Raw genomic sequence first — 13,142 nt, forward strand, 5'->3', positions numbered from 1 at the left:
TAGCTAGACGTTCTCATTTCTCAAAGGGAAGAAATTTCCTGATAGGTTTTTTTTTTTTTCCAATGGCGTTACCAGAGATTGAATCCAGGACCTCATACACGCTGAGCGTGATCTCTATCATTGAGCTATATCCACCCACCTGATAGTTTAAAAATTGATCAAATCTTAGCCTACTAATATACTTTATTTAAAATGCAATTCTTTCTACTTGTTGACTAAACATTTTAAAAAGCTTAAAGTTAGAAAAAATACTTTAAATTTACAAACTGCTCCTTAAGGCTTCATTTTAACCTATATTTCATAAGTTTGTTTTCATAAAAACTCACCAACTTTACCTTGCAGAGGTATGCAAAATTCATTCTTGTTACCACAATGTTTGATTCTTTTACTTAATTTGATTTTTTCCTTCATAGAAATGTACTGATTTCCCAAAGTCCATTGGAAAAGTAACAATGATATGAACAATGAAACTGTGTCTTTTAAAGCTGTTTTCTAGTCCAGAGCGGTTTCTAATTAGACTCTGTAAAAACATTTTTGATTCCATAGAAATAAATAAGAGGGTTTATTAATGTGTCAGTGACTTCATGCAAGTATTATACCTTTAAATGAGAGGCCAGAATAAAAGACTAAAACACCAGTATGCCCAAAGGCTCCTGTTGGCACACACAACTTTTAGAGAATGATGGGTTCATCCCTTTGGAGGGAACAGTCTTTGAGTACAAAGTAAAGTCTCCATTCTGTATTCTTTTTTTTTTTTCAAGTTTTATTAAGTTATAGTTGATTTATAATACTGTGTTAATTTCAGGCATACAGCAAAGTTATTCAGGTATATATAAAATGTTCCTTTTCAGATTCTTTTCCATCCATTCTGTATTCTTAGGCTTAGTTCCTTAAAAACCTGTTTGTTGCTGGCTTCCTGGGCTCTTAAGATTCAGAGTAAATGCAGTAAGTCCTCTGTAATCCAGCTTCAGTTTAAGCAAACTTCATGGACCAGAACAAGTGATGAGAAAAGTCAACAACCCTTAGGAAAGTGTGCTAACTTTAAATGATAATGTAGGGAGAAACAGGGTGTGTGAAATGCCCTTCACAAAAATTCTGGTCAACCCCCATGAAGGCTAAGAAGTATTTATACATTTCAACTAGTAATGTATAGTTATTGTTCTTCTGCAGCTTTTATTTATTCATTTTTCTATTTAAGAAAAATGACAGCTTACCTTCAGGACAACTGTATGGAGTATCCCATAAGACCTAAAGTCTATTTCTAGCTGATTCCCCACACATTGTTTCACCCTTTGGTTCACACATTCTCCCCGACACTAAACATTCATCCAAGCCAGCATTGGAGATAGAAATCGAAGTATTTTCAACAAATATAAATTCAAATGCCACCATATGAGTTTTGGTTCAATGAGCCAGTTGAGCGATTATGTACGCATGTAAGAGGTCAAGGACTGTAAATAAGGAAACCTCTCTTTACATGATAGACCAATGGATTAGATCTCAACTTTTGCTTAAAAAATTAGAACAAAAAAAATCTGTTAATGAAATAGGCTACATAATGGTGTCATTTACTCAGGCATTCCTGTCTTCCCTTTATCAAAAATGCTGATTTGTCTACCCACCAAGATAAGGCTGTATTTCTAAAAAATTGTTTCCAATAATTGTTTAATGATAAAGGCATTTTGCATCTAGTTTTTAAATTTTCCTTTTGCTGGACAGAAAGCTAAACCACCAATTCAGTGTTGGACACATGGCAACCTTAGTGGCAGTGAAGACAAAAAACTAAACAAATCTGACATATTTGGAAGGCATTGGTTGCCTTTCTTTTTATTGAAATATAGTTGATTTATAATGTGGTTAGTTTCTGGTGTATGGCATAGTGATTCAGTTATATATGTATATTCTTTTTCATATTTTTTTCATTATAGGCTATTATAAGATATTGAATATAGTTCCCTGTGCTATACTGTAGAACCTTATTATTTATCTACTTTATATATAGCAGTTTGTATCTGTTCATCCAGACTCCTAATTTATCCCTCCCCTTTCCTTCCTCTTTGGTAACCATAAGTTTGTTTTCTATGTTGGTGAGTCTGTTTATGTTTTGTAAATAAGTTCATTTGTATCTTTTTTTAAGATTCCGCATATAAGTGATACCATATGGTATTTTTCTTTCTCTTTCTGACTTACTTCACTTAGTGTGATGATCTCCATTTCCATCCACATTGCTACAAATGGCATCATTTCATTCTTTTTAATGGGTGCATAGTATTCCATTGTGTATATATACCACAACTTCCTTACCTGATCATCTGTCGATGAACATTTAGGTGCTTCCATGATTTGGCTACTGTCTATAGTGCTGCTATGAACTTTGGGGTGAATGTATTTTTTTGAATTAGTTCTACTCTGGATATGTACCCAGGAGTAGGATTGATGGATCATAGGGTAAGTCTATTTTCAGTATTTTTAAGGAATTTCCATACGTTTTCCATAGTGGCTGCACCAAACTACATTCCCACCAACAGTGTAGGAGGGTTCCCTTTTCTCCACACCCTCTCCAGGATTTATCACTTGTGGACTTTTTTTTAAATGATGGCCATTCTGACTGGTATGAGGTGATACCTCATTGTAGTTTTGATTTACATTTCTTTGGTAATTAGCAATATTGAGCATCTTTATTGGTCATTTGTATGTCTTCATTGGTGAAATGTCTATTTAGATCTTCTGCCAATTTCTTGATTAAGTTGCTTATTTTTTTGTTACTGAGTTGTATGAGCTGTTTGTATATTTTGGAAATTTATCCCTTGTCGGTTGCACTGTTTGTAAATATTTTCTCCTAGTCTGTAGGCTTTTTGTCTTGTTTATGGTTTTCTTTGGCTGTGCAAAGGTTTATAAATTTAATTAGGTACCATTTGTTTATTTTTGTTTTTATTTCTATTGCCTGGGTAGACTGCTGTAGGAGAACATATGTCAGAATGCTTTGCCTTTGTTCTCTTCTAGGAGATTTATTATGTCCTGTCTTATGTTTATAAGTCTTTAAGCCATTTTCAGTTTATTTTTGTGTATGGTGTGAGGGACTGTTCTAACTTCATTAATTTACCTATAGTTGCCTCTTTCTTAACAAGGAATGATAATAGGCAATTTAAAATTGTTTGATATCTTCCAAATTGCTTTCATAACTTCAGTTCTTATAGTAATCTCCAGTGTCGACAGAGCAGATTTTATCATCTCCATTTGATGGATGAGGAAATTGAAGTTCAGAAAGGCTGTGTTTTACCAATGAGATCTATATAAATCCTGGTCAATAAATTTATTGTAACTAGACTTCCTTTGTTTCAATTGGTTGCCTTGAATTTTAAAATAGCTGCTCATAAAAATAAATTGTTAAACGCTAAATTGTGTTACATGGCAGATATTTTTTCTACCCTGGGATTTTCTAGGGCAGTCTTTGACAGATAAACCTGTTCTAGAGTAATCTCTTTGGGCTTCAAGAACATAGTGTCAATACCCAGAAAAACTCACTCTGCCTTTTAAAAGATCTGAATTGTCTGAGCTGTCAAACAGTGAATGGTGGAATTAGATGATTCCATTCCTACAGGCAAATGGGATATGATTTGTGATGGAGAGTCTTGGGTATGAGTTCAGAAACTGTAAAGTAAGACAGAAGTGTTTGGGTAGGCAGAGCAGTTTCCCAAGGAGTAGCAGGTTCCTAGCAGTGGTAGACGGGGAGGGTATAGCTCAGTGATAGAGTGTATGCTTAGCATGTGCAAGGTCCTGGGTTCAATCCCCAGTACCTCTGTTAAAAAATTAATAAAAATAAATAAATAAACCTAATTACCCCCCTCAAAAAAAAAAAAAAAAAAAAAGACAGAGCTTAGCAGTGTTAGTTGCAAAAAAAGTGGCATATATGCCGGAGCACTGGGGAGAGAGCTGGAGACTTTAGTTCCACTCCGTGAAGCACTCTTCTATTTAGAATTCTCTGAACTCATCCTGCTTCTCATCATCTGGTTCGTTTATATTACATTGTGAACTGCACCAGACTACTTTGGCCCTTCACTTTTGCTATAATCCAAAGTACCCCCTTTTTAATAAGTCTTCTTTAAATAATATAAAATTCCAACTGAACAAGTACCTACTAAGTGCATTGATATCAGGTCCTTATTGTTTACTAAGCACTTCTTAGGTGGATTGCCAAATTCTAACCTTCTAGACTACGGTTTACTGCAATGAAGCCTGAAGTCACTGCGCAGAGACCTGCAGCTCTTATATAAGAAATTAAAATAAATTCAGGACAGGGGTGGGAGGCAGGGGAAATGTAATTATAAATTGTAGGCTTTGGTTTTCATAGCAAATTGTTATTTTATTTATTTTAAAAATAGTTTATATATATTGTGCAAAATTCAGTGAGTCAATGAGCACAAAAGAGTCATCAGGGAGGACAAAGTCTCTTCTCACTCTTGTCCCAGAGCTACGTGTTTGCATCTCCAGAGAAGGATGTCCTACACGCACAAGCCTATATTCTACACAAAGGGCAGCTCACTACACACGTCTTCTTACACACATGCTCCTTCTGCAATCCATATCTGAACATAGCTGCAAATATTCTTTCCCAATGGCTTAATAGTATTATTGTATATACCATAGTTATTTGATCATTAAAGGACATTCAGGTTGCTTCCAATTCTTTGCTATAAGCAAACCTGAAATACAGTTTTCTTTTATGTTTACATCCTTGCTACATTTGGAATTTATTTTGGCATAAGGAGTAAAGTAGGGATACAAATTTGTTTTTTTTTCCACATGGCTACCTACCAAATCCTGACATGATGTATTGAATAATTCATCTTTACCACTGATTTTGAATGCCTCCCTTATCATATGCAAAAGTTTTATAGGTGTTGGAGTAAGTTTCTGGAATTTCTATCCTGTTTTTATTTTTATCAGTGTATTCAAACATTTTAATTATTATAACTTTATCATGTGTTTTAATATCTTATAGGACTGTTCACCTTATTGTTTTTCAGAATTTTCCTGGCCTTTATTGCTTGTTTATTTTTTCATATGGCCTACGGAAAGTAATTCCAAATTGGCTTCTTCTCCTCAAATTTCAAGTGACTATTGAGGACTTGGAATATGGCTAATGTTACCAAAAAGCAAATTTTAAATTTTCTTTAATTTTTACTAAAATGTAATAGTTACATGTGGCTAGTGGCACAATGTAGTTCTAACAGATTCTTATTTTTATATAGAAAGATTATTTTATTTCTGAGCATTAAATTTTGTGCCCAGCCACCTTATTCAATTCTTCAATTATTTAGAATAATTTTTCATTTGATTCACTTGAGTTTTCCAGGTATGCAATTAATATAGTCTGAAAGTGATCATTTAATCTCTTTCCTACCAATTAATGTAACTTCTGTTTATTTTTGTCTTTTAATTTTATGGAGACATAAACTAAATTTGTACATTGACAACTTCATGATATTAGTTTTTCAACAAGCATTTATTGACTTCTAAATATTAGATCCTGGAGGATACTAAATAAGACATATTTGTTGCCTTTAAGAATTTATAGTGTAGTGGATAGGAGTATCTCATAGAGAAGTATGATACAGTGTAGTAAAACTCATGATAGAGATATGCAAGAGTTTGGAGGGGGGGCAATGGCATAAAAGTGTCTTAAGTGGAGTGTGTGCGTGTATGCATGTGTGCACATACAAGCAGGGAAAGATTTTTGGAAAGGGGAAGACTGGACCAAGTCTTAAAGAATCATTTTTTTAAATTGAAGTATTAACAGTTCACAATGTTGTGTTAATTTCTGGTGTACAGCGTAGTGATTCAGTTATACATATATATATTCCTTTTCATATTCTTTTTCATTATACAAGGTATTGAATATAGTTCTCTGTGCTATACAGTAGGACTTTGTTATTTATCTATTTTATATTTAGTAGTTAGTATCTGCAAATCTCAAACTCCCAATTTATCTCTCCACACTGTCTCCTTTCCCTGCTGGTAACCATGTTTGTTTTCTATGTCTATGAATCTTTTCTGTTTTGTAAATAAGTTCATTTGTATCTTTTTTTTTTTTTTTTTAGATTCCACATATAAGTGATATCATATGGTATTTTTCTATTTTCTGGCTTGCATCACTCAGTATGACAATCTCCAGGTCCATCCATGTTGTTATAAATGGTGTTATTTCATTCTTTTTATGGCTGAGTAGTATTCCATTGTGTATATATACCACAACTGCTTTATCTAATCATGTCGATGGACATTTAGGTTGCTTCCATGTGTTTGCTATTGTAAATAGTGCTGATATGAACATTGGGGTGTATGTATCTTTTCAAATTAGTTTTTCTCTGGATCTATACCTAGGAGTGGGATTGCTGGATTACAGGGTAAGTCTGTTTTTAGTCTTTTGAGGAATCTCCATACTGTTTTCCATAGTGACTGCACCAAATTACATTTCCACTAACAGTGTAGGGGGATTCCTTTTTTCCACACCCTCTCCAGCATTTATTATTTGTGGACTTAAAGAATGCTTTAGAATTAACTAGTTGAAAGGTGGAAGAGAAGCTATGGATTTCAGACTAAGAAGATAGTTACTTACCTGTAAACATTTATCTTTTTGACTTATTAAAAAAGTTTACTTTTCAGATATGGTTATAAGCATTTGACCAAATATTTATACAGCATATTGATCAGGCATATTTTGAAACTACATTTACATTTGCAAAGTGTGAGGATCTTCATAAACCTTTCATAAGCCTATGAAATTATTATTTCATAAATACAATAAACATTAGCTGAAAATAATACTTATTTTTATATTACTACCACTAAAAATACTATAGTGGTAGTAATATAATTTAGCTGTTAGACTAATTCCAAAGTTAATTCCAATTCCAAAGTTAACTTTATAATAGTCCTTTTCTTTGCTAGGAATTATTTCATACTGGTAATTCATTAAGCCTCAAAGTGTGTAATCTTTTCTTAGTGGAAGTGCTCTCATACCAGGAGGTTTTACCTGCCATACAGAGCCAAAGGGATCAACTTCAATTTCCTTTGAAACTCTTAGCTAAATTGTTTCTTCTAGAAACACTGAAATTAATCATCATCAAGTGAAAAAAAAAGTATATTGAAACTCTTTGATAAATAATGCTACTCTCCTTCCCTAATATTTTCTGGGTTATGATTACAAAAGCTCTATGTCAAGACATCAACTTGCCAAATGATCAGTTTATCAAATTATATATACAGCTACCTTGTTTATATTGATTGCTCATAGCTTACGTCAATTTAGATTTTGCTGAGGCCTCAGTGTTCAGTGTATTTGGAGAATGGGCACAATATGAATGTCAAGAGTTTTGTAAATGTCCCCTTAATAGAAGCATAAAGGCTATGGAACAGATTGAAAATGATAAATATATATCATATTGGGTGAATTCATCTCACATTTCCTTATAGTGCTATTTCAGAGCTGTGTTGAAGGTTTTGCCCGGTACTGAAAACTGGGTTTTTAGGTTGGTTTGTTGGTTTATTGATTTATTTATTTTAATGGAGATACTGGGGATTGAACCCACAACCTCATACATGCTAATCACACACTCTACCACTGAGCTCCACCTCCCAGCAGTTATTCATTTGAGTAGAGTGAATGGGGACATACGTGTGAAATCACTGCAGGCCCAATTGCTGCATGCTCTCCCTAAAAGCCATGCTTTATCCTCTGTTCAAGAAAGCAGAGCAGTGAAAAAGGAGTGGGAGGGCAGTGACTGGTGTATTGACTGGGATAGGCTGTAATGCTTCATAAACTCTCTTCTCCAAATTTCAATGGCTTAAAACAACAAAAAAAATTTAAACTTAAAAAAAAAAAAAAGCAAAATTCTGCTAACTTTAGTCATTCAGGGGCTCAGGCTGATAGAGCAGCCACCGTTCTGAACATTCCTGTAGTGAAAAAGAGAATTCTGGACAGTGCCAACCAACCCAGCAAACTCTGGCCCAGATACATGAGACTTCCACTCGGTGCATTGGCTGGAACAGGATCACACCTAACCCCAAGAGGGTCTGAGAGAGGAGAGAACTGGCGATATTTGACAAACACCACTAGTGATTACCCCGATTCTATTGAAAATGTGTTGAAGAGGAGTTTTGGCAAGGGCAGAGATGAGCTCAGCAGAAGTGGAAACAATGTGAACAGTGCTGGATCACAGCGCTGGCTCTTCCTTGATTGTTCACAATTCTCTTCCTTAAAACTGTTTTCCAATTCAATTTAATTCAACTCAATAAACTTTAAATAAATGCCTTAGAGTAAGAGATACCTGGTTATACAAAGGTGGGAGAGGGGCAAAACTGTAGGGATCACTACTTTTTGAATGCTACACTCAGGCTACTTAAGAAAAACTAATAAAGCTTTAACAATGAGCTGAAATCAAACCTAACTATATATAAGCATTTAGACTATAGTAGTGATAATGGACAGAGAAGTTTTTTTTTCAAGTTAGATCCCTTTTTCATAACATCTACTAAAATACATCACAGATAAATCTGACATGACACCAAAGGCAAAAGCTACAAAAGCAAAAATAAATTAGCCTTCATCAAAATGAAAACCTTTAGCATTTCTAAGAAAATCATCAAGGACATGAAAACACAACTCATGGAATGGGAAAAAATGTTTGCCAATCACGTATATCTGATGAGGGATTTGTATCCAAAGTATGTCTTTTTAAAAAAAAAAAAACCTCTTAAATCAATGATAAAAGGACAACCCAATTTTAAAATGAGCAAAGAATTTAAATAGACATATATATATATACATATAAATTGTCCAGTCAGCACATGATAATGTCATTAAATTAGAGAAATGCGAATCAAAATTACAATGAGATATCACTTCACTCTGAGATAGCTGTAATAAGAAAGGCAGACAATAACAAGGTTTGGCAAGAATATGGAGAATTGGAACCCTCATATATTGCTGGTGGGAATGTAAGATGGTGCAGCCACTTTGGAAACTTTGGCAGCTCCTCAAAATATCAGATGTAGAGTTACCATATGACCCAGCAAATACACATCTAGGTATATATTCAAGCAAAACACATTCACATGAACACTTGTACATGAATGTTCATAGCAGAATTATTGCCAAAATAGAAACAATCCAAATGTCCATCAACTGATGAGTAAGTACACAAAATGTGATATATCTACGTATTGGAATATTATTCAGTTATAAAAAACAATGAGATATTGACACATACTTCAACATAGTTGAATCCTGAAAACGTACTAAGTGAAAGAAGGGAGACACATACTGTATGATTCCCTACATACAAAAGGTCACATACTGTACGATTCCATTTATATGAGAAGTCCAGAAGAGGCAAATCCACAGGGACAGAAAGTAAATTAGTGGTTGCCAGGGGCTGGGAGTGGAGTGGAATAGGGAGTGGCTGCTGATAAAGGGTGTGGGATTTCTTTGTGTGATGATTAAAAAAAAAAAAAAAGTGCTGGCATCTAGTGGTAATGGTTGCACAACTGTGTACAGTATGACACCATTTTTATTAATAGAAGTATATATGTATATACATATACATACATCTAGATGGTGAGATAATAAGTGATTTTTCTTTTCTTTTTTTGTGTGTCCCCCACCCTGCCCCACCCTACCAGGGAACATGCATTACCTTTGTAACTCGAAAAAGAGTATCTCTTAGAGTCATTTCAAATCAAATTCAAAAATTGAGATCTTACATTTCCCTAATAATCTTTTAGGTGACCCAATGCAGATTACATTCACATGAAATTCTGGAATAAGCAAAACTAAACTGTTGGGAAAAAAAGAATAGTCATCTCTGGAGGGATGGGAGCAGGGATAGAGTAGGAAAGGGCATGAGGAAACTGTCCGGGGGCACAGAAATTACAGAAATGGTCTACGTGTTGACAGGGGTTAGGGTTACACAGGTGTATGCACTTGTCAAAACTCAGGGAATATACACTGAAGGTTCATGCATTTCATTGTATCTAAGTTGTACTTAAAAAACATAAATATTGAACCCAAGTTAATGATAGGTATGCCTAAGTGTTTAGGGTAAAGTTCACTTCGAGATACACCTTTTGAAAATAAGGTGGACTAATGGATGAATAGAGATAATAGAAGGATAGATATGTGGTAAAATATTTTAAAATGTCAATGGTAGAATATAGGTAGTATATGAGTTTTCACTGCTTTATATTTGAAAAATTTCATAATAAAACATGGGGGAAGGAAGAAGAGATCCAATCAAGACTTTACTACCTGCCCTGACTCTTACTTGCCTCTTTTCCCATTACCTGTTAAGTGTTTTCCCTTGATTGTGAAATTCATCTTCAGCTCCTACAAACCACTCTTGCTTTTCTTGTTTTTATTAAGGTTAACATCATTTTTCTAGTTGAGAGCAATTTTTTTAGTACTAAAATCCTGTTTCTTTCCTCTTTTCTCCCATACCCTTGAATCCAACTCAGCTCTAAATTCTTCTAATTTTCACATTATAATATCTCGGTTCTTTCTCCATTAACACTACCATAATGCTGTACTGATTACTTGCATCTTAGTGGTCATTTCCATGGAGAACTAAACTGGTATAGCTGAGAAAATAATTCACATGTAATTTGATACTCCATGTCATTTTTACATGCTTGCAATAGAATGGTTCTAATAGTCTAATAGACTGTACTAGAATTTATTTGGTTACTATATGCCTTAAAACTCTGAATTCCAGGCTCACATTGTTTTAGCTTACATGTTAGTGACTTGAAACCAGTTTTGGATTTAGATGCCTACACTCCTCTCACAGAAAACAGAAAAGTAATTCTGTACTATGATTGGCCTCTAAAGACAACTAGTCCTGCTTTATGAACTATGCTAAAATTGTCAATTTTCATCTTGGCAGATACCTGACACCAATTCTGTCATATTATTCTGCAGGTCCATTTTGTGGCTAATCTGTCTTGGAAAATTCACCAAGGAGTGAAATTGCTTACCATCAGATGTCCCATGGGTATTTGATTAACTTCTTTCTCCTGATGGCTAGACTAGCTGGCTGTTAGGTAACACCAACCTTATTTTTACCCATATTAAAATAATTGTAGCTAAGATGTAGTATTTCGGGTCATTTAGCAATTTATGTATCTATGTGTTGGAGTAGAACTGAGTTTTATGAGGAAGGACTTGGCTCTGTTGAAAGCATTTTTCCCACAGGATGAGGGCTGACCACATTTTGGGAGTCTTCATTCTTGAAAAAAACATGTCACTCCTGCTCTTCACTTGATTAGCAGAGCACAGGGGCCTTTTAAAAGACCTCCAGGTGCATTAGCCAATTCTATATCGAAAGCTCATGGAAAATGCGCAGTCCATCAGTTCTTCCAGGTATTTTAAACTTTATCCTCAGAGGAAGCCAGGTCATCAGAGAGCTATATACCTGGTCTCTAGTGTAAGTTTTCAGTAAATTGCAATTTGCCCATATTAGTTTAATGTGTATCTCTAGTGTCCACAGGAAAATAATCAAGTCATGCTTGTATGCATTTATTTATGGCTACAAACTTTTGAGTACTTATTTTGTCAGGTATCATGCTAGGTGCTTTCAGTGCATCATTTAAATTGAATCCTCCCAACCATCCCTTGGGGTAAGTATTACTTCCATTTTACAGGTCAGGAAACTGCAGCTCAGACAGGTTACACAGTTTGTAAATGGCAGTAGTAGGATTCAAACCCAGGTTTATCCGATTTTTGTATCTAGTGGTCTTACCCACTAGGAAAGCTACTGGGAAATTTCCCACTATGTCGTGCTATACAGCCTTAAGCATCTGTATAAATATCTTGACAAGCATTTTCATCTTTAATCTTAGTCCTGGTTTTATCCTTTCCCCCTATTTTTAAAAAATCAATTCAGTGATTTCCTCAACCATTTACTTTTATACCACTGTAATAACATATTTTTAATAAACTGCCTAAAATCCTTTTGGATTTATATTTCACTGAGGTATAAAGAAAAAGAAATGAAAAGCCCCTCTGAAATCCTGTGATTACTTTTATTTAATGTTGGCTGGGTTTTTTCCTGTGTTATTTGCCATTATTAAATTTTCAGGGTTTTGTTCTAGTGTACACACTGCTGAAGTTATGAAATAACTGAGGAAAGTCTGTTTTAAATTGCCCTCTGGCACTTCTAAATGCAACAAATACATTTTACCTAGGCTTGTACAGGTAACTACATGTTTAGCCTTGGTATAGATAATCAGATATTTGAGGAAAGGCAGGGACAGTAAAAGTAGTTAATAAATGTTAAGTTCTTAATTGAACTATTGTGAAAACTCCCGTTAGTTTGCTCCCCTACTTTGACTGGAACAGGGTATGAGTTTGCAGAATCCTGGAGGTCGGCTTATTTGTGCCCTGTATCCAGATCTCTCTCACTGTCCTCCAGATTCTGTTCTAAAATCCTAAAGGTATTGCTTGTCCACTTGAGCAGGTGCAGGTGATTTCCTCATAGGAATCACCATCTTTGTCATTTTGAGAATCTGCCTTTTCTAGGCAGCCCAACGCCCTCCGTCTTCCTGACGAGCTGGTGTCAAAAAGCCATTCAAAGAGAACATTCTGCCTCCCTGGTTTCAAGTGATCTTGGTAACGCTAAGTGTGGCCGATACGGAACACTGGTCTCCCCACTTGCTCTCTCCCTTGGCTCTGTTGGCGTCGGGGTGCCAAGTTTTGAGAACTCATCACAGTTTTTCAGTCTAGCAATGCTTCTGTTGAATCTAGCTTTCGCTTCGTTTCGCTGTGTCTTATCAAGGCCCTCATTTCACGTTTGCAGCCCCCTTCGCCTTTCCGACATGCTCTGTGCTGGCAGCCCGGTTGCTAACAATTTCAGGGTTTAATTAACTGAGACACAGAAACCACTTCCCACTTAAATTCCCAGACAGCGATTTGGCAAAATGAGATCTCTGAGATTTCGGGTACAGATGGAAAAGAAAGAACAGATGAGGTATCATTTCACACTAGTTGGGTATTATTATGTGAGAACGGTAAATGTTTCACTTCCTTATTTCCAGTTCAAATCGTTAGTGCCACTCAAGCAGAGATACAGGAATAAGAGAAATTA

The sequence above is a fragment of the Camelus dromedarius genome, chromosome 6 (genome assembly GCF_036321535.1).
Source record: "Camelus dromedarius isolate mCamDro1 chromosome 6, mCamDro1.pat, whole genome shotgun sequence".
NCBI classification, from domain to species: Eukaryota; Metazoa; Chordata; class Mammalia; order Artiodactyla; family Camelidae; genus Camelus; species Camelus dromedarius.